At 45.8% G+C, this 27678-nt stretch overlaps 1 pseudogene; it reads right to left on the bottom strand.

Annotated features, from left to right (window-relative positions):
* Positions 1-237: 237 nt before the first annotated feature.
* LOC136488683 (uncharacterized) lies at positions 238-27360 on the bottom strand (annotated as a pseudogene).
* Between the last annotated feature and the right edge of the window lie 318 nt (positions 27361-27678).

The raw sequence follows: 27678 nt of genomic DNA, 5'->3' as shown, positions 1-27678 counted from the left end.
TTTTGTCTGGTTTTCCAGTCGTTTTCCTGATGGGTGGAGTGGACTGGGCTGTTTACGCGTTGGGCCGATGGGCTGAAAAATTGACCGGACAGTCTGGGAGCCGGAGTTCCCTCGCTTGCGCAGGTGGGCCGTGAGTGGGCCAGCTGGACAGTCAGTAGCTGGAGCGAATCACGAGTGGATTGAACGGTTAGGCCAGATTAGAATGGGCTGGACGAAAAAAACGCACCAGAAATTTTGTCTCTTTATTATTAGAAGATAGATTCCAAGTAACCAAAACAATCGTGTTGTTCAGCAGTTAAACGTTGCAACATATATTGTATCCTTATGTTTTCAATATAAAAACAAGAAAACAGATGGAACCAGTAACTGAAGGCGATGAAGCTAGAGCATATCGAGGAGCTCCGACTTGAAAACCTGACCCAAACCCAACCGAAATCTCAGTCTCAAGATGGGCCATTCACCAAGAAGCTTAGTAAGAATGGGAAGTAAAGATGTCACAATGCAGATCGCAACAGCCAGCCATGGAAGTTGAGGAGCCAGAACAGTGTATAAACCAGTTGCGAATGCGGTGGTGGTTGCCATGAAAGCAAACCACATAAGCTTCTTGGTAAAAGACCTGTAGTAAACCAAGAACTCAAGATCCTCCCATCTTGCTATGACGCATATGAAGGCATCAGCAAGTGAGGAGCACATTGCCAATGCATTAGAGATCAAGAATGCCTTAAACGCAATCTTCCTTGCCATGATGGGAAGCCCCTCGTTTCCAGCATCAGTGATGTATCCTCCAGGCAAAATGAATGCAGCAGCAAAGGTAATCGTAGCGATGAGGATCGCCACTACGGAAGTGTTGCCTGTGTATGTTTGAGTCAGTGACTTGATATCCTTCCTTGATAAGTTGGTCACTTCATCCTTGGCGTCCTTGAGGAGATTAAAAATAGAAGGAGCACTTTGAGGATCAGCTTTCAGCATGCGCATGGACACTTCATTCTGCTTAAGGTTAAAGAAACATTTTGCATTAGTGTAAATAAAAATGGGAATGGTTCTTGCATTAATTAATATAACACTAATGGAAAAAATGAAAACCTACTACTCCATAGTTTGTTGTCACGGTTGCAGAAATCCAAATAGTCATTTATGTTTAAAATCTGTCTTTTCATTCCTTCAGAGTGGATCTTAGTTGTTGTTTATGGGAACTAGTAAACTGCACCTGCGCTTTGGCATTGTTTTCACACTAGTACTAACTAGTCCATCAAGCCATTCTCTCGCATGGGTTAGAATCAATGTTAGTTACTGCTTAATACCTTTAACTAATAAAAGTAACTTATATCAAAATGTATGTTTTTCTTTGTCTATTTTTCTAATACAATAGGTATAATGTATACTCTATAGTCCCTGTCTAGTTGTGATAAACTTATCAATTACTGAACATAACTTAAACTAAATATTTTTCATCCATATCTATAGTTTTAATCTTATTAATTGCTAAAAAATTTTATCCTCAAATAAAGTTGAAATTCTTGTACTTATAATATATATTATGAACTCTACTTTTGTACTATGATGACATAAATAATCATTTATAACCGGCATCACATCGCGTAATATCAGTGCTAGAGTTTGAAGTGAGATCTAGAATGGGGTAGTGGTGCTAATCTTATGAGGATATTAATATCTAAGCTTTATAATGACTATTTACTGTAAAGAACTTTTAAAGGACAAGATGTTATGGTCCCAGATATATTTGGGGATAACTGGGGATAATTAGGCCTTATGCTTTGCCTAGAGCTTGAGGCCTTATGCTTTGCCTAGAGCTTGAGAGATTGAGGGGGACTAGAATAGTTTCATAATTCATTGCTTGATTTCCATTGTGCCCCATGGGCTGAATATAAAGGGTACATAGGACTAACACCTCTTGTGCCTAGACAATATGGTACTATTCCTATAGATAAATAACTAAGAGAGACACTAATTAACACTAATGGGCTTAAGGCCCAACTAGGACACTTGCGCCCTACGGCGCCCCTCTTTATGCCCATGACATCTCCCCCGCCCTTGGAGACCCAGCTCGTCCTCGAGCTGGATAGATTCCGCGGACTTATTTGACTCGACCTAAGGTTAAGCCTTTTACATCTCGGCTTACCATTTTTATTTAAGACGAAAATACAACTATATCCACCTGGATCCCAAGGGAAGAGCGCCTCTGTTGACTTCATGTAAGCTGAAGGGTGGAGCGTGAAGCAACTGGCGCTTATGCTGGATGTGTCTAGCACCACGGCAGGCACAAGGATGAATGAGATCGCCATAGCCTTTGATGCCTGATGCTGGATGGTGATGCGAGGTCGCTGCACTGGAGGCGCCCATACTTGGACCTCCCCTTCGATTGGAGCCGCATGATGTATGGAAGGGCCCGAGGGGATGAACAGGCATGACAGCGAGGAGCTGAGGTGCATGCGTATCTTCCGCACCATGCGACGGACAAGCAATCCTCGTACTGCTGCCTGGAGGCGCACCGTTGCTTGCTCCTTCAATGCTTTTGTGGCACGAAGAGCCTGCGCTCGGCGGCGTGCCAGGAGTCCGCGTGTGGCTGCCTGGAGGCGTACAGCCGCCCGGCGTTCACGGTCCCTCTTGTCTATCGCCTCGAGACACGCCCGGATGCGATCAAGTTGTGCGGACATCTTATCAAGGCGGCGCATGGAGTTGTCGAGCAGGTCGGGGCCTGGGGGCGGTTTGAACCGCCGCTGCAGGAGCTCGGTGAAGTGACGCCACGCTGGGGTGCCTTCCTCCTCCTGGTATTGGAGGAACCAAACCCGGGCGTCAGCTTTCAAATTGCAAGAAGCTATCCAGACCCGTTCTTCCACCATGATGCGCTCCCGGCGGAAGTAGAGCTCGCACTGGTTGATGAAGGCCTCCGGATCAGAGGTTCCATCAAACTGTGGAAACTCCATCATGTACGGGCGTCGACGGACAGTGTCCCGCTGAAGCAGGGGACGAAGGTACGCGCGTGGGGATGATCACCCGCGTGAAGACGATCGGTGCGGGAAAGACCCGCGTGCGTGGAGATGGCCCGCGCGGAAGGAGACCGCCCGCGCGTGAAGAAGAATCGCGCGGCGTCCCACCAGCGCCCGCACGTGAAGCCCGCGCGCGTGAAGACGAATCGTGCGGAGGAGTCCCCGCGCGTGGAGACTTTGATCCGCGCGTGGACGGCGCAACTGAAGGAGGGCCGCGCGGATGGCGCGGATGGCAGTGGTGGCCGGCGGATGGTGGTGGAGATCGGGAGGAAGTGATCTAGATCGAGGCTGCGCGGAGATGGAGGCGCGGCGGCTGGTGGAGAAGACTGGCAGCGGCTGTGGAAGGATCGACAGGCTCGTGATACCAGATGTTATGGTCCCAGATATATTTGGGGATAACTGGGGATAATTAGGCCTTATGCTTTGCCTAGAGCTTGAGGCCTTATGCTTTGCCTAGAGCTTGAGAGATTGAGGGGGACTAGAATAGTTTCATAATTCATTGCTTGATTTCCATTGTGCCCCATGGGCTGAATATAAAGGGTACATAGGACTAACACCTCTTGTGCCTAGACTAGAGCTTGAGGCCTTATGCTTTGCCTAGAGCTTGAGAGATTGAGGGGGACTAGAATAGTTTCATAATTCATTGCTTGATTTCCATTGTGCCCCATGGGCTGAATATAAAGGGTACATAGGACTAACACCTCTTGTGCCTAGACAATATGGTACTATTCCTATAGATAAATAACTAAGAGAGACACTAATTAACACTAATGGGCTTAAGGCCCAACTAGGACACTTGCGCCCTACGGCGCCCCTCTTTATGCCCATGACACAAAAGGTATACAACTACCTACGATCTGCACTAACCTCTGTTTTTAAAGTGTTTGAATTTCTTATGAAGGAATTATATGTGTAATAATAGTTATACTATCAATATTGATATGCCAGACGTTTTTGTGAAAATGTATACATATATCTAAAGTAACAACTTATATGAATTACATGTCATGGATATTAAAATAATTTTCACTAATTTTTAGTATCATAAGAATATGAACCATTAAGAAAAAATTTTCATGATCGTTGAAACATAACATATATCATTCATGCATGCATGTGTACTTGATCCACATGATGGTACAACATGTATGTATACTTTAGTCAAAATTTAATATATTAATATTAGTAGAATTGGGTAATACAGAAAAATATATATGTATTATGGGTATTTAAACATTTTTAATAGATAATGTTGATAATATAGATGTGGATTTGAGAAGATATTTATGTTTTTTAAACAATGACAAAAGTGTTAATTGAGATGCAAATTCAAAGGGTTACATAGATTATCAATCATAACAACAAGTGTGTAATTAGATGCAAATTTACAATAACATGTGGGTATTATCATGTTTCTTAATAGCATAGGTGGGTAATCTATTATTATTATTAGATCTATATAGTTCATACCGATTAACTGCATTTACTTTTTCTAATGCTCAACTCTCAGAGAGCCATGTCAGCTCAAGTCTCAACACAATGGTTCCCCCGCTTCAATTTTTGTAACCATTGGATCACAATTTGAAAATGAGCTAGACACGTCTGTCCATGTGCCACTCCGCTCACCTCCCACAGAACTGAGAATTCCCACTAGCGCTTACTTGCTCACTTGCTATCTCTCAATCAAAAACAACAACAACAACAATAATAACAAAGCATTTAAGTCCCAAACAAGTTGGGGTAGGCTATAGTTGAAACCCAGCAGAAGCAATCAAGGTTCAGGCACGTGAATAGTTGTTTTCCAAGCACTCCTATCTAAGGCTAAGTCTTTGGGTATATTCCATCCTTTCAAATCTCCTTTTATTGCATGTACCCAAGTCAACTTCAGTCTTCCTCTACCTCTCTTCACGTTACTATCCTGGCTTAGAATTCCACTACGCACCGGTGCCTCTGGAGGTCTCCATTACACATGTCCAAACCACCTCAAGCATGGGCTCCAACAAAACTGTAATCGGTGGAATGTGGAGGATGGCGTTGAGTAGCCTAAACGATGGGAGAAATAGCTGGCCATATATATATTTTGCGCAGCTTCAACATCACTAGGCCATGAACTATATATACCCATTAACTGCATTTACTTTCCCGCCGCTGGTGATATATACATATAGCTCACGTAGTCATGCTCCTTCCTTTCCCGCCGCTGGAAGCACGCTGCTCCTGCAGTCTGAAAGCAAAGCACCTTGCTCCTGAATGCACTAGACAGCGATATTTCTAACTAAGAACACAGGCTTCAACATTCCAAACCTAAATGATGTTACGGTGCCACATACATAGTTGAGCTGTAAGCTGGATGCAAGCCATGGTGGCACAGTAGGTGGGCTGTCATCCTGTGCAAATTATGTGGTCACCTCAGTCTATGGGCCGACAAAGCAACCTTTCTCAGTGAACTGATTGCCAGCCAACCGATATCCAGCATGCCTTGGGTGTGCCTAGGGGATTTTAATTTGATCTATGAAGCCCAGGACAAAAACAATAACAATCTAAACCGGATGCAGATGAGAAAGTTCAGGCAAGCTTCATCGGCGTACAATGTCCAATTTGAAGGCCAATTAGCTTGGTTCTCCCGTTGACAGCCATAAACAAAACAAGCCATAGCCATGGTTTTTTAGGCGTCGCCTAGGCATTGAGGCGTATCCAGTCGCCGCAGGACGCCACAGGGTTTTAGTTACGCCATACCGCCTAGGCGTCGCCTAGAAGGCGTCTATTCATCCAGGCGTACCCCCAGTGCCACAGGACGCCGCAACGCCTCAAAAATCATGGCCACAGCTATCTTGACTCTATGCAGCATTTGGAAGCAAAGAAACGCAGTGGTGTTCAGGGATTGCAGAAAAGGGGAGCAGACTCTGTTCTCGGACTTGAAGGATTTGTGCCAGCAGTGGTCTTTAGCGGGAGGGAACTTTCTGAAGCCCCTCATAGTTGTGCAAAATCCCAGTATGTAATAATAAGCTTTGAAATATTTCTGTACCCCTTGTAGCCTAGGCTGTGAGGGGGAGCACTTCTCGCGCATGTAATAGTTGTTGCTAACTCTCTCTTATATATTATAAATCAAAGCTGCGTAACCAGATTTTTCAAAAAAAATACTTCTTTTTTCCAATGTAATATAAAATTGCTCTCTGCGTAGCAACGCATGGGGAATTCAACTAGTATAGCAAGATATGATTGATGCAAAGGACATGCTGAATTCCAGAAGTGCATATGGGTGGTAGGAGAACATGACATTGCAAATGATCGGCATGCATACTGATTTATGGACTAACGTGAGAGAAAACATACGCACCCAGTTTAAAGTCTTGGCACGGTCAGTGGGTAATGTCCTGTTTACTGGGCAACCATTGTTGTTAACCACTGTGATGTCAATGTCTCGGTGAAGCAATAAAGCAGCCACCATCTTTGGATCGCACTTCTGGACTGCGACATGCAGAGCAGTATCTCCATTTTCATCTCGCATGTTAACGAGTTTCTGAAGCTGTGGCAAACCCAGCACAAACTTTACGAACTCCGTCTGTTGAGACTGTACAGCTATGTGCAGACATGTCGAGCCTCTTGTATTGTAACATGGAGCATCTGGACAATGTTTAAGAAGCTCCCGAGCAACATCAACATGGCCACGATACGCGGCAGAAACAAGAAGAGGGTTACCTAATGTCGAGACTTGGTACCCTAAAGACCGATCGTGTTCCAACAATACACTTAGCACGTCACTCTTGTTCCAACGTACAACCAGATGCATTGGAGTGTTGCTACTCTTGTCTTCTTCTCTGGCAAGCCAAGGACGTGCCTCCATAATCTTGTTAGCGATGGCTGCGAATCAAGCATGCAGTAAGGACGGTTAGCAACCATGGAATAATGGCAACTGCATGTATGTATTAGTTAAAGATGAGTTTTGGTAAAATAAATAAATAAATACGTTGCCCTCTTGTGTAGTAGGTCACACCGAAGCATGCAGAGCATTCATGCCATCGGCTCCTCCATGAGCAGAATCACGAATCTCAAATAGTTTATCGAAGACATCCTCGTATTTCCTCATCACCGCGATGAACATGGGTGACTCACCGTACTGGTTCACATAATGCGACAGGGCAGACTCGCTTGTATCAGCTCCAGCGCGAGCTTCCTGTGTCCGTTGCGTATGGCGTGGTGCAGCGCATTGCATCCACGCTTGTCTTGCTTCAGGATCGCCCCACTCAGCTGCTGATCACGACAGCACCTGAGCAAAACAGAAGCTATAGAGAGACATCCGTTAGATAATCTACTGTTACCTTGTGTGAACACAGCAAGGAAAGGTAGCGTCGAAAAGGTCCTCTGCTGTAATACTGTAGCACACTGCAGGTGCACACGTCGCACGGCTCACCTGCAACACTGTAGCCACATGTAGAGGCCGGCGCAGAGTCAGCCCTATATGGTATCTAGTCACTGTTGCAGCAGGGCAGCTGTACTGAGATTAGATGAATAAAGTTGTATAAATAGACTACCACGGTAACTCAGTAAAGAGAGTTTAGATTTGTTATCTCCCATACAGAGCTTCGGCCAACGCTGGTGTCTTGTACTGTGTGTGTATGCTCTGTTCTTTCTTCTTCTTCAAGCAATAGCCATAGTGCGTGGGGGGGCGAACAACGCTTGTTCGTGGTCGGCACGGCTATTGGGTCCTTGGTAATACTAGCGGGTGCTCGGCAAGACTGGTGAGTGGTTCACTCACCTGAGCCGGTGATCCTGTGGGCCAACAAGTGGTATCAAAGCCGTACAAGCATCGTCGCCAGACTAACCGCTAGCGATGACGGGCGGTTCGGAGATGGGCGACAGCAGTGGCACTGCTGTGGCTGCCCAGCCACGACCGGATGTCGTTGTTGACACGGTGCGGGAGGTCGGCGGCACCAATTGGTCGACGCTGACTCGCACCAACTATGGAGAGTGGTTGGTGACCATGAAGGTCAAGCTCAGAGCCCGACGGCTCTGAAATGCTGTTGACATGGGCACCGACAATGAGGAAGATGATATGTCTGCGTTAGAGGCTATCCTCGCTGCTGTACCGGCGGAGTACAGGGAGCCGTTGGGGGCAAAGAGCTCTGCTAAGGAGGTGTGGGAGGCTATTGCGGCGATGCACGTCGGTTTAGACCGCGCAAAGAAGACGATGGCTCAGCTTCTGAAGTAGGAGTACGCCAACCTCAAGTTCAAGGATGGTGAACTGGTGGAGGACTTCTCCCTCCACCTGCAGACGCTCATCAGCAAGCTAAAGAGCCATGGCGTCACCATCGATGAAGAGGAGGCGGTCTCCAAGTACCTTCACTCCGTGCTGGCAAAGTACATCTAGATCGCTCTCTCCATAGAGACGATGCTGGACTTGTCCACCCTCACCATTGAGGATATGACAGGTCGTCTATGGGCGGTGGACGAGCGCCTGGAGCAGACGACAGCAACGAAGGACAGTGGGAAACTCCTGCTGACGAAAGAGGAGTGGGCTGCTCGAAGGAACTCCAGGAAGGCAGCCTCCTCCAGCCGCGATGGCGATGGCAACCGCCGCGACAAGGCTTCTTCAGAGAAGAAGAAGCAGGTCGACCCCAACGCCTGTTAGCGCTACGGGAAGATGGGCTATTGGGCACGGGAGTGCCCAAATTGTAAGCAGGAGAAGAAGGTTGAGTCTCATTTGGTGCAAGCTGATGATGAGGATGAGGCCACTATCCTGATGGCGACGTTCTATGCACTGCACGACGTCGAGGCTAAGGAGAAGGAAGAGGTGACAATGGTGGAAGGACCTGGGAAGGCCCTAAAAACTGTCAACCTCAATGAACCATGCGCCCAAGTCCACCTCGGACGTGTGGGCGCCGACCAGGAGCAGCGATGGTATCTAGACTCTGGTGCTAGCAACCACATGACGGGCTCCAAGGCATCCTTCTCCGAGCTCGACGACGATGTTACCGGTACGGTGAAGTTTGGTGACGGCTCACGGGTGGCAATCCAAGGGCGCGGCACCATCATCTTTAGGTGCCAGAACGGGGAGCACCACGCGCTAATAGATGTACATTACATCCCGCAGCTGCGTTCCAGCATCATCAGCATTGTCAGCTGGATGAGCGCGGTAGCGAGGTACTGATCAAGGATGGAGTCCTTAGGATCAGGGATCGGGAGCAGCGACTTCTCGCCAAGGTGAAGAGGTCCCTGAACCGGTTGTACCTGCTCGACCTGAAGGTAGAGTAGCCGGTGTGCCTGGCGGCAAGGCACTCCGAGGAACCATGGATGTGGCATGCCTGGTTTGGACATCTCAGCTTTGACACGCTTGGTCGGCTGGAAAAGATGGTCCGAGGGCTACCCTACATCAAGCACGGAGGCGCGCTGTGTGACAGCTGCCTGGCCGGGAAGCAGAGGAGGCTACCATTCCCAAAGGCGGACAAGTATCACGCGAAGGACGCTCTCGAGCTCGTCCACGACGGCCTTTGCGGGCCGATCACGCCTCCTACAAACGATGGTCGGTGGTACTTCCTCCTACTCATGGATGATTGCAGTCGCTACATGTGGCTGCCACTCTTGACGAGCAAGGACGAAGCAGTGGCGGCGATCAAGAAGTTCAAGATGCGCGCAGAGGCTGAGAGCGGCAAGAAGCTCCGCATGCTGAGGACTGATTGCGGCGGCGAATTCACTTTGGTGGAGTTCGCTGCGTACTTCATGGATCAGGGTGTGGGGCGACACCACACCGCGTCGTACTCGCCACAACAAATGGCATGGTGGCGAGGCGGAACTAGGCGATGGTCGGCATGGCCCGATCCATGATGAAGGCCAAAGGCATGCCGGCAAGGTTCTGAGGTGAGGAGGTGACCACGGCAATGTTCATCCTCAACCGCTCTCCGACCAAGGCTCTGACGGGCAAGACGTAGTTCGAAGCTTGGTATGGGCACAAGCCGAGCGTGTGCTTCCTCCGGACATTCGGCTGCATCGGCCACATCAGGAAGACGAAGCCGAACCTCACCAAGCTGGAGAACAGGAGCACACCGATGGTATTCCTAGGCTACGCGGAGGGTACCAAGGCGTACCGGCTCTACGACCCATGTGGAGACAAGGTGCTTGTCTAGCATGACGTCGTGTTCGACAAGAAGACAGCTTGGGACTGGAGCAGTCCGAGCATAGGGGAAGCTGGCAGCTTCACCAACACCTTCATCATCGAGCACCTGGTCATCCACGGTGGTGGAGACGTTAGGGAAGAGGTGCTGAGCACTCCAGCGGTAGAGCCGAGCACTCTTGGGGCAGTGCCGAGCACTTCAGGAGGGATGCCGAGCACGCCAGGAGTGGTGCCGGGAGGTTCTACAGTGGTGGCGACCACTATAGGACGAGTGTCGAGCACTCCCATGGCGGAGCCAAGACGTCTTGCAGTGGTGCCGACCACTCCAAGACTAAGGCTGAGCACTCCTATAGTATGGCCGAACACTGCAAGAGTAATGACAAGCTGTCCAGAAGTAGTGCCGAGCACTGCAACCTAGGTGCCAAGCACTCAAGGTGCTATGCCGAGCACTCCGGCGGAACAGGGAACTCCATCGACGCCGATCGAGTTCGTCTCAACTCCAAGTGACATCACTGAGTTCGTGGACGCCTACCACGAAGGTGAGGAGGTGCAGTTCCACAGGCTAGATGACATCATCGGCGGCACAGGGCCCTCAGGCCTGGCTGGTCGACCACTCAATGACACAAAGCTGCTACTCGTCAGTGCTAAGGAACCACCCACGTTCGCGCTGGCCGAGCGCGATGGAAACTGGCAACAGGCGATGCTGTAGGAGATGAAGGCGATCGAGGAAAACGAGACTTGGCAGCTCATCGATCCACCTCCAGGATGTCGTCCGATCAGCCTGAAGTGGGTGTATAAGGTCAAACGGGACGAGTTCGGCACCATTGTCAAGCACAAGGCACGCCTCGTCGCCCGAGGCTTTGTTCAACATGAGGGCATAGACTTCAAGAAGGTCTTTGTGCCAGTAGCGCGCATAGAGTCGGTCTGTTTGCTACTATCCTTGGCAACAGTAAAGGACTAGCGCGTCCATCACTTGGATGTTAAATCGGCCTTCCTCAATGGCGAACTGGCGGAGACGGTCTTCGTCAGGCAACGTCCAGGTTTCACCGTCAAGGGAGAGGAGCATAGGGTGCTCCGACTATGCAAGGCGCTCTACGGGCTGCGGCAGGCCCCACGAGCATGGAACGCCAAGCTTGACGTTACGCTGGGCGAGCTTGGGTTTTAGAGGTGCGCAACTGAGTACACGCTATATATGCGGCGACGGGGGAAGGAGGAGCTCGTTGTCGATATGTATGTGGACAACTTGATCTTCAGTGGCGCGCGCACGGAGGATATAGACAGCTTCAACCGTGAGATGGCGGCTCGTTTTCAAATGAGCAATCTCAACACACTCTCCTACTACCTCGACATCGAGGTGAGACAGGGGAAGAAGGAACTCACGCTCGGTTAGAGCGCATATGCCTCCAAGCTGTTGGAGCGGAGCGGCATGGCTGAGTGCAAGCCATGCGTGACTCCGATGGAGGAGCGGCTGAAGCTGATGAAGGCCAGCACCGCGACGAAGGTGGATGCAACACTCTACCGGAGCATCGTCGGCGGTCTACGCTACCTAGTCCACACGAGGCCGGACATTGCGTTCGTCGTGGGCTACGTTAGTCACTTCATGGAAGATCCAGAGAGGATCACTGGGCTGCGGTGAAGCGGCTACTACGCTACGTCAAGGGAACGGTGGATAATGGGATCATCTTCCCAAAGACCAGTAGGAGTAGGCTACAACTCACTGTGTTCACCGATGCAGACATGGCGGGGGACATCGACGGACGACGGAGCACCTCTAGCGTGCTCGTCTTCCTTGGGTCGGCTCTAATTTCATGGTTGTCGCTGAAACAGAAGGTGGTGGCGCTTTCTACGTGCGAGGCAGAGTACGTAGCGGTGGCAACAGCGGCGTGCCAAGTTGTGTGGCTACGCCAGCTGCTGGGCGAGCTAACCAGCGTGGAAGCTCACCCACCAGCACTGATGGTGGACAACCAGCCTGCCATCGCCCTCGCGAAGAATCCGATTATGCACGACCGGAGCAAACACATCGATGTGAAGTTCCACTTCCTCAGGGACTGTGTCGATGGATGGCAGATCGTCATCGAGTTCGTTGAAACTGGTCGGCAACTCGCGGACGTCCTCATCAAGCCGCTCGGACGTCTTCGACTCATGGAGCTGAAGGAGATGATCAACATGAAGATGGTACAAGGGTTAGTAGTAGGATTAGGAGAAGATTGTTAGATAATCTACTGCTACCTTATGTGAACACAGTAAGAGAAGGCGGCGCTGAAAAGGCCCCCTGCTGTGATACTGTAGCCGCTGCAGGTGTAGGCGTCGCACGGCTCACCTGCAACACTATAGCTAAGGCTGGACAAAAAAACTCGAAGCTCGTTATCTCGCTCGGCTCGTGGCTGGCTCGACTCGGCTCGGCTCGGCTCATTATGATAACGAGCCGAGCCGAGTCGAGCCACGATTTTAGCTCGTTAGCTATAACGAGCAACTCGAGCCAGCTTGTGAGCCGCTCGCGAGCTAAACGAGTCAAGCTTCCAGAAAAAAAAGTATCAAAACTTATATTAGTTTTTGTATTACTTTATGTCTTGCACTTTACAATTGACTAGTAACCGGTCTAAACCCTATAAATTTAAGATTATTATTACTATATTATTTTGTTTTTAATGAATATATATGTATGGTATGGAGTATGGACCATGAATACTATAGTTTTTTATTATATTTGTATATATATATTAGCGCATATTAATTTTTTTATTCGATTTAAGGTTGTTAGATGCATTTCTTTTGTATTATTATTATTCTCAAACTTTAGATAAATATAAATATTATATTTTGTGTATTTTTTTATACCTGGCTCGCGAGCTTAACGAGCCAGCTCGAGCTTTTAATGAGCCGAGCCAAGCTGGCTTTCTGGCTCATTAGGATAACGAGCCGAGCCGAGCTAGCTCGTTATCTTAACGAGCCAGAACGAGCCGAGCCGAGCCGAGCCGAACCGGCTCATTATCTAGCCTTAACTGTAGCCACATGCAGAGGCCGGCGCAAAGTCAGTCATGTATGTTATCTAGTCACTATTGCAGCAGGACAGCTATACTGGGACTAGATGGATAGAGTTATATAAATAGACTACCACGGTAACTCAGTAAAGAGAGTTCAGATTTGTCATCTCCCATACAGGGATTCGGCCAACGCTGGTGTCTTGTATTGTGTGTGTATGCTCTGTTGTCCTTTCTTCTTCAAGCTCTAGCCATAGTGCGTGGGGACGGATAACACTTGTTCGTGATCGACACGGCTAGTGGATGCTCGACAATACTAGCGGGTGCTCGGCAAAACTGATGAGTGGTTGACTCATGTGAGCTGATGACCCTGTGGGCAACAACATCCGCTCGCCACGGTGGTAAGCAGAGGGGTGTCGCCGTCCGAGTTGATGGCAGTGAGGAGCAGCGACGAAGCCAGGAAAAAATTTAGGTCGGGCTGAACGAAAGTCTATGGCAACTTAACTCTACTATCTATGACCCCTCACAATAGACAAATATATAATAGCTTAATCAATCTTATATTGAAAATGTCGACTAACGACGAAATTCACAAAATACAACATGAAAAAAGGATGCGGTTCATACATATCAAAAGGCTCAATTGCCAAACTAAGAAACAGAGCGTGATGTTGCCCCCACATTATTCCTCCGAAGTAGCAACCTACACAAATAGACAGAATTGATTAGTCAAACATATATGGACCTTCAAATTATGAATTTAGAAGAGAATAGAGCGTACCACTACTTTTTTAGGCAATAACATACGACGCTTTTTCATCTCTTGAAACCGTTTTTTGATCTTTTCATTATCAATCTTTCTAAATATCTCCTTCTCAGTATAGCATATCATCAAGTCATTGAGCCATTCATCACCCATTTTATTACGCAAATCTGTCTTTATAATGTTCAAGGCTGAAAATATCCTCTCAACTGAAGCATTCATAGTCTGACCAAAGCTTGAAAGCATACCGACCAAAGCTTCTTTCAATGCGATAGCTGTACAACTCTGAACATGCTGAAGTCCAAGAAATCTCTCCACCACTTGCCCTTTATCATTCACAAACCTACATTTGTTTATGTGTTAGTATAATTGTAGAAATAATTGTAATAAAATATGTGCACAAAATTACAATTATGGAGTACTAACCTTAGAATCACTGCCATTTGCTCTTTTATTGATACATCCCGGGACTCATCAATAAGCACTGAGAATTTTCTACCTTGAATCTCTTCCATACTAACAGCTGTGACTTCCTCTGCACAAGCTTTTGCAAGATCCTTTTGTATATCAGGAGATATCATCTGGCAATTTTTAGAACCTTTTTCATATGCATCATTGACTATATCTACCTTATCTTTATACCAATCAACCATCTCTCTGAACATACCCTTGTTGAGGGAAGTAGAACTCTCATCATCTCCACGAAAAGGTTGCCCTAGATATATGAGAAATCTTGCAACATCTAAAGATGATGTCAGACGAATCTCATATCGTTTTTCTTCCTCCGTGCTTACCTCAACTATTCTTCGACCCACACTTGTCATTTGGTTCATAAAATCATCACACTTCAGTCTAGCCTCCGTATGAGCCTTGGAAGCACTGTGCTTATGAAAAGTATCCTTAGCATTCTTCCAATTCATGAGGTTGGGTTCGACCACTCAAAGCATATGCTCTCTTTAATTGGTCTCTAATTGCTGGTTCATAACAATCAATTGGTTTGCGTTGTCCAGGGTCAGCAATTAGGTTTGAATGACTAAATTCTTCCCTCGGTTTCTTTGGTTGATTTGTGCTCTCATTAGTATGTGGAGTTGAGCTGTTGCCACTTGAACCAGCCTGACTTGAACTTGAATAATAATTTATCAAAGTTCTTTTCGACATGCTGATGACTGAAGATCTAAAAATTGAAATGTACCATAAATAAAAAAAACAATCACGCATCACGGACTGTTGTACTTGTACTCAAGCTGTTTTACAGTTAAAAAATCACCTTCCTGCTTCCTGTCACGGTGTCGCGGTGTCGCCTGCTGCCCTGCCCCAAGCGCTTCGCAGCGCTGCGTGCTGCGGCCGCCGGCGCCCGCTCGCCCGCCCACCTCGCGTCCTCGCTTGGCCCCCGCCGGCCGCCGCCCAGGAGCCGCGCCGCTGCGCCGGCGAGCGCAGCGCCGTGGCTGACGGCGCCCGCCCGCCCGGCTGCCGTGTGGAGCCGCGGGCCACGGCCGCGCCGCCCGCGTCCAGCGACCCGCGCGAGCAGGAAGCCACCGCCGGCCGCCGCCGGATGGGGAAGGTCGGGGCGAGCCGAGGGGCGAGGGCCGAGGGGCGAGGCGTCGGGGGAAGTCTGGAAGCCGGGATGCGGGATGGGGAGTGTCGGTCGGCAGAAGGAAGACGATGCGGCTGCTGCCTGCTTGGGTTACGGTGGATGTGTTGCTGTTGATACTTGATAGGGTTTGTTTCCACTTAGGCTTGGGCCTGACTTGGGGTTGATGTGCGTGCTGTCTAATTGGCTTATTGGCCCAATAAGTAAAAGAGTTTTAGCCCTTCCTAATCTATGTAATTATAGATAAAAAATTAAGGGAGGGCTAAGGGGGGGCTTCACGTACCTGGAATCGGTAGCCCGGGCTGGAGCCCGGCTTGACCGGCCGGTAGCTCCGTCGCTGGTGAGGAGTGACGGGTTCAGAGCCTGGACCTCCTTACAGAACACTTCGTGGCCATGGATGGCGGCGATGTGTTCCCCTGAGGAGTGGTTCCAAGCACGCCCGGAACATGCAGACACAGGTTCCCCTGAGGATGTACAGCTTATTACACAAACAAACAGGAGTACGTTTTAACAATTGACATAACATACACGATTACACGGAGAAACCATACGTACCGACGTGAAAGGCTCTGCGTGGATACTTAGGCCCTCCACAATGTGAGTGATGCTCAAAAAAAATTTGACCGCCACGTCAGGAAGAGGGAATCGAATCCTAGATAGCTGCAGTGTTGTGTATACACAGGAATATTTTGTGAGACCCACAGAGTAAAAAAGAAATAATAAAAAAACAGATTCACACACCTTCCTCTACCTCTGTCCTCTCCGGGTCTCCCTTCCTCACACGCAGCAACCGAGGTGAGCAGAACCGGCACTGAAGCATCGACACAAGAAATCTTTCTTTAATGTCTGGGCATCGGTGCAACTACATGCTCTGCTCCGGGTTTTTCTGGCATCACTCGGTTTTGGACATCGCCAGCCATAGTGGTAGGAGTGATGCTCCAAATTTCTCTCACTTGGGTATCACTCTCGGCTCACACTGCGGAAGGACTTAGATTACTAAAGGTACAACTGTAAAACAGCGACCATGCTCATCATTGTTTGTCTTTTTCGTTCGTCACCTGCTGGCATTATTATAGCTGCGAGTTGCAGAGCGGTTTCTCCTGTGTCATTGGGCAGGTTAATAAGATGCTGAAGTTGTGGAGATCTCGCGACAAACCTCACAAAATCTTCCTGACCAAATGATATAGCTATGTGAAGACATGTCGAACCCATTGCGTAGAAGTAGGGAGGATCAGGACAATGTCTAAGAAGCTCTCGAGCAACACCAACATTGCCCTCAGATGCTGCGATACAAAGAAGAGGAGCACCATCACCATCTGTGGAGATGAAATAACCCAAAGACGGATCATGTTCCAACAATACTCTAAGCACGCCAATCTTGTTCTCAATTGCGGCCAGGTACATTGGTGTGCGCTTTTCTTCATTTCCTTGTCTGACTAGCCATGGACGTGCCTCCATAACCCTTTTAGCCATAACTGAAACAAAACCAAGGCAAGAAACAGGCTATAGGTGACCAAGCTGAGGACATATAGTACTGTATTAGATATCAAGTGTCTGTTAATAAAGTAATAAATGAATTTCACAGCCTGTAGGCGATGCATAGGTCTCACCTGCATTACCACTTGTCACGGCAGCATGTAGAGCGTTGCACCCATGGGGTACCCCATGAGCCGCATCAGGAATCTGCAACAGCTTCTCCAAGACGTCCCCATAATCTCTCGTTACCGCGATGAACATGGGTGACTCATAACATTTGTTCACAGCTTTCGATAAGGCGGGCTCTGCTTCTATCAGCTCCAGTGCGAGCTTCCTATATCCCCTGAAGATGGCATGGTGCAGTGCGTTGAATCCACGCTTTGTCTTGCTTCAGGATCGTCTCGCTCAGCTGCTGATCACAGCAGAACCTAAGTAAAACAGAAGCTAAAGTGGCATGGCCCCTAGCCACGGCGGTGAGCAGCGGCGTCTCGCCATTGGCATTGATAGCGTTGAGTAGAGGAAGGGACTGGCTGAGCGTCAGGACATCCTTGCAGAATCCCTGGTGGCCATGGATGGAGGCGATGTGGAGGCAGGTGTTACCCTGCTGAGTGGTTCCAAGATCGAAGCACTCATGGATTGTGAGAATCAAGGTCGTTCATTAATCTAGCATCGCCAGTTACGGCTGCTTCCAGAACCCGTTCATCCATCGGCGTTCCTTCTGACGAACTAACCGAAGCCTAATTGCAAATAAAAACACTATCAACTGTTTGCAAACCTTCCGAATAATGACCTATATACTGCAGAAAAGAATACTTAGCAAACCATTGTTTGGACCTACAGATTAATGTCATGGAAAGAAGTATCTGTTAGTATATTTTTTTACAGTCACATACAGAGAAACAAAATACTTACCGGGTTGTTGTTAATATTTTTTTCTCTGTCACCTAGAACAGACGCTATCCACGTTAGCCCTCTCCTCCGTGCTGGATGCAGAGCAGTTTCTCCACTGTTATCTGCCATGTTTATAAGATGGTGAAGCTGCTGAGACCCCAGGACATATTCTACAAACTCTGCCTGACCATTTAATACAGCTACATGAAGACATGTCAAGCCATTTGTATCGCAGTAGAGAGCATCGGGACAATGCTTAAACAGCTCTCGAGCAACACCAACATGGCCCTTAGATGCCGCGATACAAAGAAGAGGAAAACCGTATGTGGAGATTAGGTACCCTAAAAATGGATGGATCATTTTCCAGCAGTACTGTAAGCACGTCGACCTTGTTCTGGTATGCAGCTAGATGCATTGGAGTATATTTATCCTCACTTTCTTGTCTGGCTAGCCAAGGACGCATCTCCATAATCCTACTAACGATAGCTGACACCAAATGAAGTAGCAGAAAATGGTTGAGAACCATGGAACGATGAAAGCTAGCTGACGATAAGTAATGGTTGTACTCTAAAGAAGACTTCACGTTAATTCTCAAAAGTTGTGTTTATACAAAAAACATAATCCTAAATTTGAAAGATATTTTAATATAACCCAATAATTTTTATATAAATTACCCACCTCTGTTGTTATAAAAAATTATGCTCCTCTGTCCTTTGCTCCTAGTATCTTCCTTGAATCCTTCCTCCTATGCACCTATGACTCTACTCTCTATCATCTTCCTTATCTCTACTACTTTCCCCTCGGCGTCTAGGAAACACCTAGGTGCTCCTAGTCGTGTCTAGGCTGTAGGTGGAATTGGAGGTTACTGTTTAGAGAGCGTCTAACACCTTTTTCTAACCTTGATCTAAGTTATCCATTTCCGATGTAATAAAAATAAATTAAAATATATTCTAAATCTACTGATAAATACTAATATAATTTATTAACAAAAATAGCCTAATAACCCTATGCTATATTTATATTTCTAAATAACATATTTTTACCCACATTTATGCTATATGTTCTGCAGTGTAGACTAAGTAATGATCTACTTCAGGATTAATTTTTGTTTTACTAGTTTATCAAGCATGGAAAATATTCCTTTAACAAACCACATATCAATATTAAAGACACAAACAATACACTTTAAATTATATTAGTACTCCAGATATTAAATTTTCTATCACTTTATACATTTTGATAGAAGCATTATGACATACCAAGTTAAACATATGTGTGTGTGTGTGTGTGTGTATATATATATATATATATATATATATATATATATATATATATGTTTCCATATTACAACTTATATTAATATTAATATTACCATATTAAAAATATAATTAAAGTAAACATGCAAGTTGCGTCGTAAGTACGCATGTATTCTGTAACACCCTAAAATTTGTTATTTTTGAAAAAGATATAAATTGATTTTTTTTATTTTGTGCTCATGGAATGTAGGAGAAAGAATATTTTTTCATTATATTAAAATCTATCATAAGGAGTAGCAACTTGGATGTGCATACATGCCGGTGCATTTGATTTATTTGGTTGAGTGGTTTTGATTGAAAATTTAAAATGGTTTAAATTGCTTTTGCAAATGAAATTAAAAATGGCTTTGAAGTAAAAGAAAAGAAAGAAAAGAGAATTAAAAAATAAAATAATTTAAAAAGATGTAAAATTTATTTTTGTAGAACTTCCCAAAATTTCTCATTTTTATTTGAATTGAAAAGTATATTGGAAATAATATTTGAACTTGATTTGATTCATAATCGAAATTGGTTTTGAAAAAGAAATGGAAAAGGAAAAATAGAAACTCTTTGCTCTCCCTCTCCCTCTCTTTCGCGCTGGCAAGCCCAAGCCGGCCCACTGCTCCTCCCCATCCTTTTCTTTTCCCGCGCGGCCCGCTTCCTTTCCCTCGGCCTGCCTCTATTCCTCCGCGTGCCCGGCCTAGCTCTGCTTCCCGCTTCCGCAGCCCAGCGCCGCGTCGACGCTCTCCTCCTCTCCTTCGGCCCAGCCGCACGGCCCGGCCCAGTTGGCCCAGCGCTGCGCCGTTTTCCCCCTCTCTCCCGCGCAGTCGCCGACAGGTGGGCCATCCCTATTAGCTATATCCCCCACCTCCGGACTCCACCGCCGTAGCTGAGAGTCCAACGTCGTCCCGCGTCGTTGCCTTGCGCCTCAAGTAGCCGGCCTCATAAATACCGAGCAGCGCTGCGCCACTTCCCTATCCCGTTCTAAGCTGCAGACGCCTCGCCGAGCCGACGCAACACCGCCAAACCCTAGCTGCCGTCCGCCGCTGCCACCGCCGAGCATCGCTCCTCTTCCGTGCCTCCACCGCCGACGCTAACCTCCGTGGTGAGTTCGTAGTCTTGCTCTCTTTCTCCCCGTGCTATTTCTATCGCGAACCGAGGCCTGAAACGCAGTTTGGCGAAGCTCCGGTGAGGTCCGGCCATGGCACCGCCATATTCTCTCTATTTTGGCCGGCGTGCGCCCTCTCTCTCCCTTGCTTCTGTTCTCAGCCGTCCAAATTAGATCCAACGGTCGAGATTGCATGATACCCTTTCGGCTTGGCACATTTACTAAAGAGTCCCTCGAGTTTTTGATTATACAACCCGCAGTCCACTCTCTAAATCTAATCTCATCCATCCAACTCTAATCCAACGGCTTACATTCCTCCATACCCCTTCGCCTTGGCAATTTTTCATAAAACCCCCTCTGGTTTTCTATGTTCTAACCCGCCATCCTTAGTTTCTTCCAAAATAGCCCCTGTTCTTCTTCTTTATCCTGCTCAAGGTCCTCGGCCAGATTCAAAACTCAGGTTTTATTTATTTTTATTTGAAAATTAAGTTCCATCTAATTACAAAATTGCCACTATCTTCTATAGGCCATAAAATCTTCGTTTTAACTCCGATTAGACCCATTCAACTTGCGTTAGGTTCGTATTTATGTTGTCTACATGTTTATACTACTGTTAGATATGTTCTCAACTTTTAAAATTCGAGGTTAGATTTAATCTATTATTTTAATAAAAGAAATCTTATTTATTTCATATCTTCTACGTTTTAGCTCCGAATTGACCCGTTCAAGTTGCGCTATATTTATTACAACGAGATTTATGCGTTAGTAACAATGTTTATCATGTCACTATTTTTGGAATTTCATGGTTTAAACCCTAATTTGGATAATAATTACGCAACTAGATTTTATAAATAAAATATGGTTTGTTTTACTTTAGTTTTATAATTCAAATCTAAATTTGACTTAATTTAATTTATATAATCTTGTATATAGTTAAAATACATGAAGCTTATAGATTTATATTTTTTCTTATGAGTAGATCTTTCGGTAGCCATTTCTTTCAAACCGTAGCTCCGATTAGTGTGTCTCTCACGACTGTGTGCTTGAAGCGATGCGTAGAATCGTGTTTTAAACTCTTTTACTTATTTTTCTATGATTGATGTACTGTTCTGATTCAGATCTATTGTTTGCATGGATGCTTGTGTCGTGCTTTATGATCATGTCCAGTTGGTGAGTTATACGTGGTGAATCAAGAAGCAGATCTTTACAATTTTGGACTTGAAGAAGGATCTAGGTTTAAGGCAAGTATAGCATGAGACCATCCTTGTTGCCTATTCACCTTTAATCACTTAATTCATATTGCATGTGTCTACCTTGTTGCCAATAAGGATATCCTAGATATTTGATATCTTGTACCTTGACACTGATTATGCATTGGGTAGTATGATGCTAGTGCTCAACTAAAGCCATGATCTTGTAACTTGACTAATGGTATATGCAATAAACATTAAAAGATGTTCTTTTAGCAACATGGAACAAGAGGGCTAGAGCATTGGGCTGTTTTTATGGTGCCCTAGATTTCTCTCTCTAAGGATTTATCTGTAAGTGATCATTCGGGACTTACAGTACAACTGTAAGGGCTATATGGCTCTGGCTTTAGCTCAGTATGAGGACCTTTTCTAGCTTGTTAGTGGTTACCTTCATTGGCATAAGAATGGTTTGATGAATCAGGTATAGGACAACCTTTACTCTTATGTGTATAGCCGCGATGGAATTGTGCCATTCGACAAGAGGTTCTTATATCTGTTTGCTGAGTGAATCTAATGGCCCTAATTTGTTAGACGAGCCTTTGAAAGGCTTCATAGTGAACCCTGCCGACCTTCCTTGGTAGTGGGTCAAGAGGCTGATCACCTCGGGTGAAACGGTAAATCACGACTCACAGTGAAAGTGTACAACCTCTGCAGAGTGTAAAATTGATATATCAGCCATGCTCACGGTCACGAGTGGCCTTGGAACCCTTACGGAATAGATGATGAACGTTGATGATACTGATGATAAAGATGCTCACTAATAATTACTGTTTATGCTATTCATTATTTATGTTTACCTGATCATGTGTTATATGGGCTTGTGATAAACTTGTTGCTAATCAATTGCTAAAATGGTGACAATTAAAAGCTAATCGCAGTTAAACCAGTGTCAGCCTTTTGAGCCTCATGAACCCCATGTTATATTTGTTGAGTACGACATGTACTTACGCTTGCTTTATTTTTAATTATTTGGAAAAATCCCGGATGGGTACCAGATTGCTAGAGTTGGGAGGAATTAAGCTTATGATCAACCAGTCAGTTGTCCCTGTGGAATTGGAGTCTTCACCCAAAGATCGGAGTTGTCTTTCCGTTGTTTGCTATCTAAGGTTATATTCTTTATACTAAGTACGCTATATATTGAGCATTGTCTATTGATATTACCCTTATTTGTAGCTATATGTGAGATTTGACTTCCTGGGCTCACATATGGTGTGTATCTGGTTTTGTTCTTAAAACCGAGTGCTATACATTCCTATTCGATAAATATATATGTTATGTTTTAGTAATCATGAAAAATATTTTCATAGCAACGTATATACTAACGATACTAACAAATCATTTAAAATTATTATATTAAAAAAAACATGGCATATAACTTACAAAAGTGGTTATTTAAGATAAATGTATATATTTCAACTAAAATGGTTGACGTTAGTCTATATACTGATAGTATAATCATAGGAACTCATTTTTCTAAATAAAGACATTATCACACAACTTGAGAAGTTACGAGGTTTAGTGTAGATGACCAAAGGAATGCATTATAACCATTATGCCTTTATAGTACCGAGGAATGCATTTTACAACGTAGAATCCTTGTTTTAAATAAAATATAAAAGAATGGCTAATAAAAGATAAAACAAGCACATGAATTTCATTATTTTAAATAAAATATAAAAGGATGGCTAATAAAAGATAAAACTTGCAAATGAGTTTAAGCTTAACTTGAGGATAAAAAAAATCTGTAACTAAGAATAAGATTAAGAACTAAAAGCTACGTAACTATCTAGATTCATTGTGTCAAGATACAAGGTAAGACAAGAGCCATCATAGTTTAAGCTAATGTTTCAACTGAACGCACCATCTTCAAAATACAGAGATGCATTGCAAAGGAAAAAAAATTATGGATGGAAAAATATTAGTACTTCCTACGTTCCATATGGTAAGTTACTGTGGCCTTTATTGATGCTGAATTCTTGTAATGTATCAAGACATAGTATGTATCTAGATAAATAAAAGAAACTATATATCTAGAAAAACCAAAACTGCTTACAATTGCAAACAGAGGGAGTAGTTGATTAGTTATCCCAAATAGTGACTAGAGAGCACTCTCATTCTCTTTAATAAGACGCACATGCATATCGAGATTTTAACTTTAAAATCTTTAACCAGTAAGCTAATAATTTTTAACTATTATAATATGAAATTGATACGGTTATATTTGTAATAAAATTTACTATCCAATAATTATAAATTTATAAGTGTAGACAATATAATATAAAACAAATGAATGATCACAGTGTAATTTTGGAGAATATGTATTTCAGACTGTGCCTTATAAAACGAAACGGAGGGAGAACCTATTAAGCCAATTGCGTTCGAAAATGAACAAAAAGTAAAAACTTGCAATCTAATATAAATAACTTTTATTAGTCATAGATATTAAACAGTAACATCTAATGCTTATGTCTCCTAAAATTCTAGCCCTGGCGGGAGCAAAGGTTGATGGATATCTTTGTGAAGAATACAGAGAGTTCGAGAATGCATATTAATCAGTTAGCCGCATGGGCATTCGCACAACGAAAGTCTCACCTATATTTTCATTTCTGATAGCACCATGGAGAACATTGAAGCCAAATGCTCCAGAATCAGAAGAATATGGAATCTCCAACAATTTGTGGAACACCTATGTAAAATTTCTCACTGCCGCAATGAACAGAGGTGACTTGTTGCGACTGTCCACAGCTTTCGACAAGGTAGGCACTGCCTCTATCAGCTCGAGTGCCAGCATCCTGTGTCCTCTGCGGATGGCGTGGTGCAGCGCGTTGCATCCGTGCTTGTCCTGCTTCAGGATTATCTCACTCAGCTGTTGGTAACGGCAGTACCTGAGTAAAACAGAAGCTAAAGAAGCGCAGCCCCTTGCCACTGCGGTGAGCAGCGGCGTCTCGCCGTCTTTGTTGACGGTGGAGAGGAGCGCCGGAGTCGGAGAATGGTCCAGCGTCAGGATATTCTTGCAGAAGTCCCCGTGGCCCAGGATGGGGGCGATGTGGAGGCAAGTGTGTTTCCTTGTGGAGTTGTGCCGAGCAGCACGCCCGGGCCATCAAGAGCCAGTAGTTGCTTCATTGATGGAACATCACCGGATGTGGCTGCTTCCAAAAGACGCCGGTCCATAGATGCTTCCTGTGACGAACTCATGATACGTGTACCCTGGTGCGATCAAGATTCTTTTTTGGCGGCCCGCCGTGACAAACTGGATTCTAAAAGCACGTCATATAGTACCAGCAGTTAGACTCCTAAAATTGTAACAACGCATTATAATATCAAGTATTAAAGTGTTCCAATGATCTTGGCAAAAATATATTTTTATATCATCTTTTGTTTTATTTGTTTTATTTGTGAGATTTTGTTTTGTTTGTTTGTATCGTGCTAGCTTTTTTTTTTTTGCCTTCAACTCAAAGCAACTCTATGGAGTTGTTTTGGTAAACCGTTTCAGTAGAAAAACAACTCCTTCTGTCAATGAAAAGAATGAAATGGTTATGATACCCTTCTTCATTCTTTTCTTCCTTTTTTTCCTTTTCATCGTCTCCTCTTTCTTCCCCACGCCAGCCTTTCTTCTCCTCTCTTTCAACGCCTCTCTTCCCCACAGCATCAACGCCTCCCTTCATGCCCCACTATCCTTGGTAGCACACCTGTGCCCGCACGCCTTTACGCCCTGGCCCTTGCTGCACTACCACCCTTCCCGCGCAGGCACGTCTCCTCCGCCCCTCCCCGGCGGCACAGCCCATCCCCAACAGCGCGGCGTCTTGCTTGTGTCACAAACCCTCCCCGCACGAGTGCGCAGCCTCTGCCACGCCCGATGTTGGCCTCACCTGCCATGGCTGTGCTTGCAGGAACGAACCATGGGGGACAAAGCCCATCATGGCCGCAATGGACACCCCAGGAGAAACCAGATATTTCAGCTCTTGCTCTCCCTCCTCGCTTGTCTCAGTGGAAATTATGGGGCTCATGGCATGAAACTAACAGCTCTGATCTGCTTTGTTCATATAATCTGTACCAAATGGTTACTAATTGATGCATTTGACCAGAGGTAATAAACCTATACACTGTTAAAGACTGATATTTGTAAGGTAACTATGTCAAAAACCGTTACTTAATTACACAAAAAAAAGTTACTCCATATATAATACATACTCCCTCCATACTCAAAAATAAAGTCGTTTTGGACAGCGACACGGTCTCCAAAGCATAACTTTAACTACTTATTTTTATAAAGATATTTATCAAAAAGTGATATATGTAAATTTTTGTGAAAGTATTTTTCAAGACAAATATATATATATGGTTTTCACATTTGCAAACTTAACAACTTAAAAGTTATTCATGATTTATATTCCCAATGTTTGACCCAAGCCTTGTCCAAAACGACTTTATTTTTTAGTATGGAGGGAGTATATCAAATGTAAGTTCCCCATTCTAGTAACACATGTTGATTAACCAAACTAATTTGTTTTTACCTTTGTATTTGTGCCTATACCCATGGGTGCACTTGGCCATTGAAACTCCGGGGCACCATTATTACTTATATTTTTCTAACAACAGATAAACATGAGCTCATGTTATGTTACATATACATGTGTTGGAAAATGATCTCCGGTTTTGGAGAGGATGGGCCAACACTAGACCCGTTGCACACCAAGGGGAGTGTTACGTTCCCACCTCGCGCCACCATCAGAAATGCAACTAACGACCTATGGTTGCAGCCCCAGGGTGAACGGCACTACAATATAATGGGGCGGACATCATTAAGTCGAGCCAGCCATCTCAAGCAGGACTCTGGGTCCACCTATCACCTACAACTATCCTATGGTTGCGGCCCCAGGGTGAACGGCACCACAATTTAATGGGGCGGACATCATTAAGTCGAGGCAGCCATGAGTTAAGTCTCCAATCCACTGTCGTGTTCATGCAACTAGATTAGAGATCATGTGTTAACTCCCTATTTTATCCAATATTGTCCCTTCTTCCTCACTGATCATGGTTAGTCTCCAATCCACTATCGTGTTCATGCAACTAGATTCTCCTGTGGTTAACTCCCTATTTTCTCCAATATTGTGGCATCCTAGCCTCCTAATCTACTTTGTGAAACCCTAAGATGTGGTTTATGCCTCGGATTAAGTTAATTTTGAGGTTAATTAATTAATTAGTGCCAAATTGGTGCCCTACTGCTCAGCATTTAGCCCTATTGCTCTCGGCTCAATCTCGTTGATGGTTGATCAAGTCTCTGACCATGATGAACCATGCAAAATCAACGCACATTAAGGAGCATCTGGGGCTAGGGTTTTGGATTAGCGCACAGAAGGAGGAGAATTTGCGAATCTCAGTTCAGTTGAAGCTTTCCCCAAATTTCAAAACCCTAGATCACGAATCCCCAAACCTTTGCTCGAAATTGAACCCTAAATCTCAAGACCAGTGGCATGAGTCAGCGGATTAGTACCAGCTTTGGCGCTTTGGCCTTGGAACGAGGCGGGATCACTGTTAGCCCGCTGACTTCACCGTCCCATGCGCACGCAGCAGCCGCTACTGTGGCGGATGAGGGCACCGCTGCTACCAACACGAATCAGGGCGGCGAAGCCGCGCTGCTGCCACCGCGCATCAAGGGGTCGCTGCCGCCGCCGAGCACCAGGGCCTGCTGCGGCCCGCCGCTGCAGATAAGACGCCGCCACCGCAGACGCGCATTAGGGGTGCCGCCGCCGATGTCGCACAGATCAGGGCGTCGCCGCCGCTTAGCGCATCAAGCCGCCTCCCTACCACGGCTGAAGTCTCCCCACGTGATATGTTCCTGGGCACCGGCTGGGGGCGCTCGACGGAGCCGCACGCAGCTGTGGCCATGTGCGTGCACCGGCGAGAGGCCCCGGGCCGGGACCTTTTCTTGTCCCGCGCTGCACCCTTATGCCGATGCTGGGCTGCGCTCGTGCCGTCATCACTCCGGCCGGCCGGCCGGCCGGCTCTGTCGCTCTCTCTCTCGGCAGCAGAGAGTGAAAAGCAGAGGACGGAGAGCAAACGAATGTGCTAGGGTTTTGGCGGGTTCGTGTTTTGTTCGAGGACAAAGTCACCTAGACCGTCGATTATGATCTGACGGTGGAGAGTGGCTCCAGTGCTAGCAGGACTACGGGAAATTTGTATCACACACGAAAACGCAGCCCAGGC

The sequence above is a fragment of the Miscanthus floridulus genome, chromosome 10 (assembly GCF_019320115.1).
Source record: "Miscanthus floridulus cultivar M001 chromosome 10, ASM1932011v1, whole genome shotgun sequence".
Classification (NCBI taxonomy): domain Eukaryota; kingdom Viridiplantae; phylum Streptophyta; class Magnoliopsida; order Poales; family Poaceae; genus Miscanthus; species Miscanthus floridulus.
Note: the sequence above shows the minus strand (reverse complement) of the source record. Positions and strands in the feature narration are given on the sequence as shown.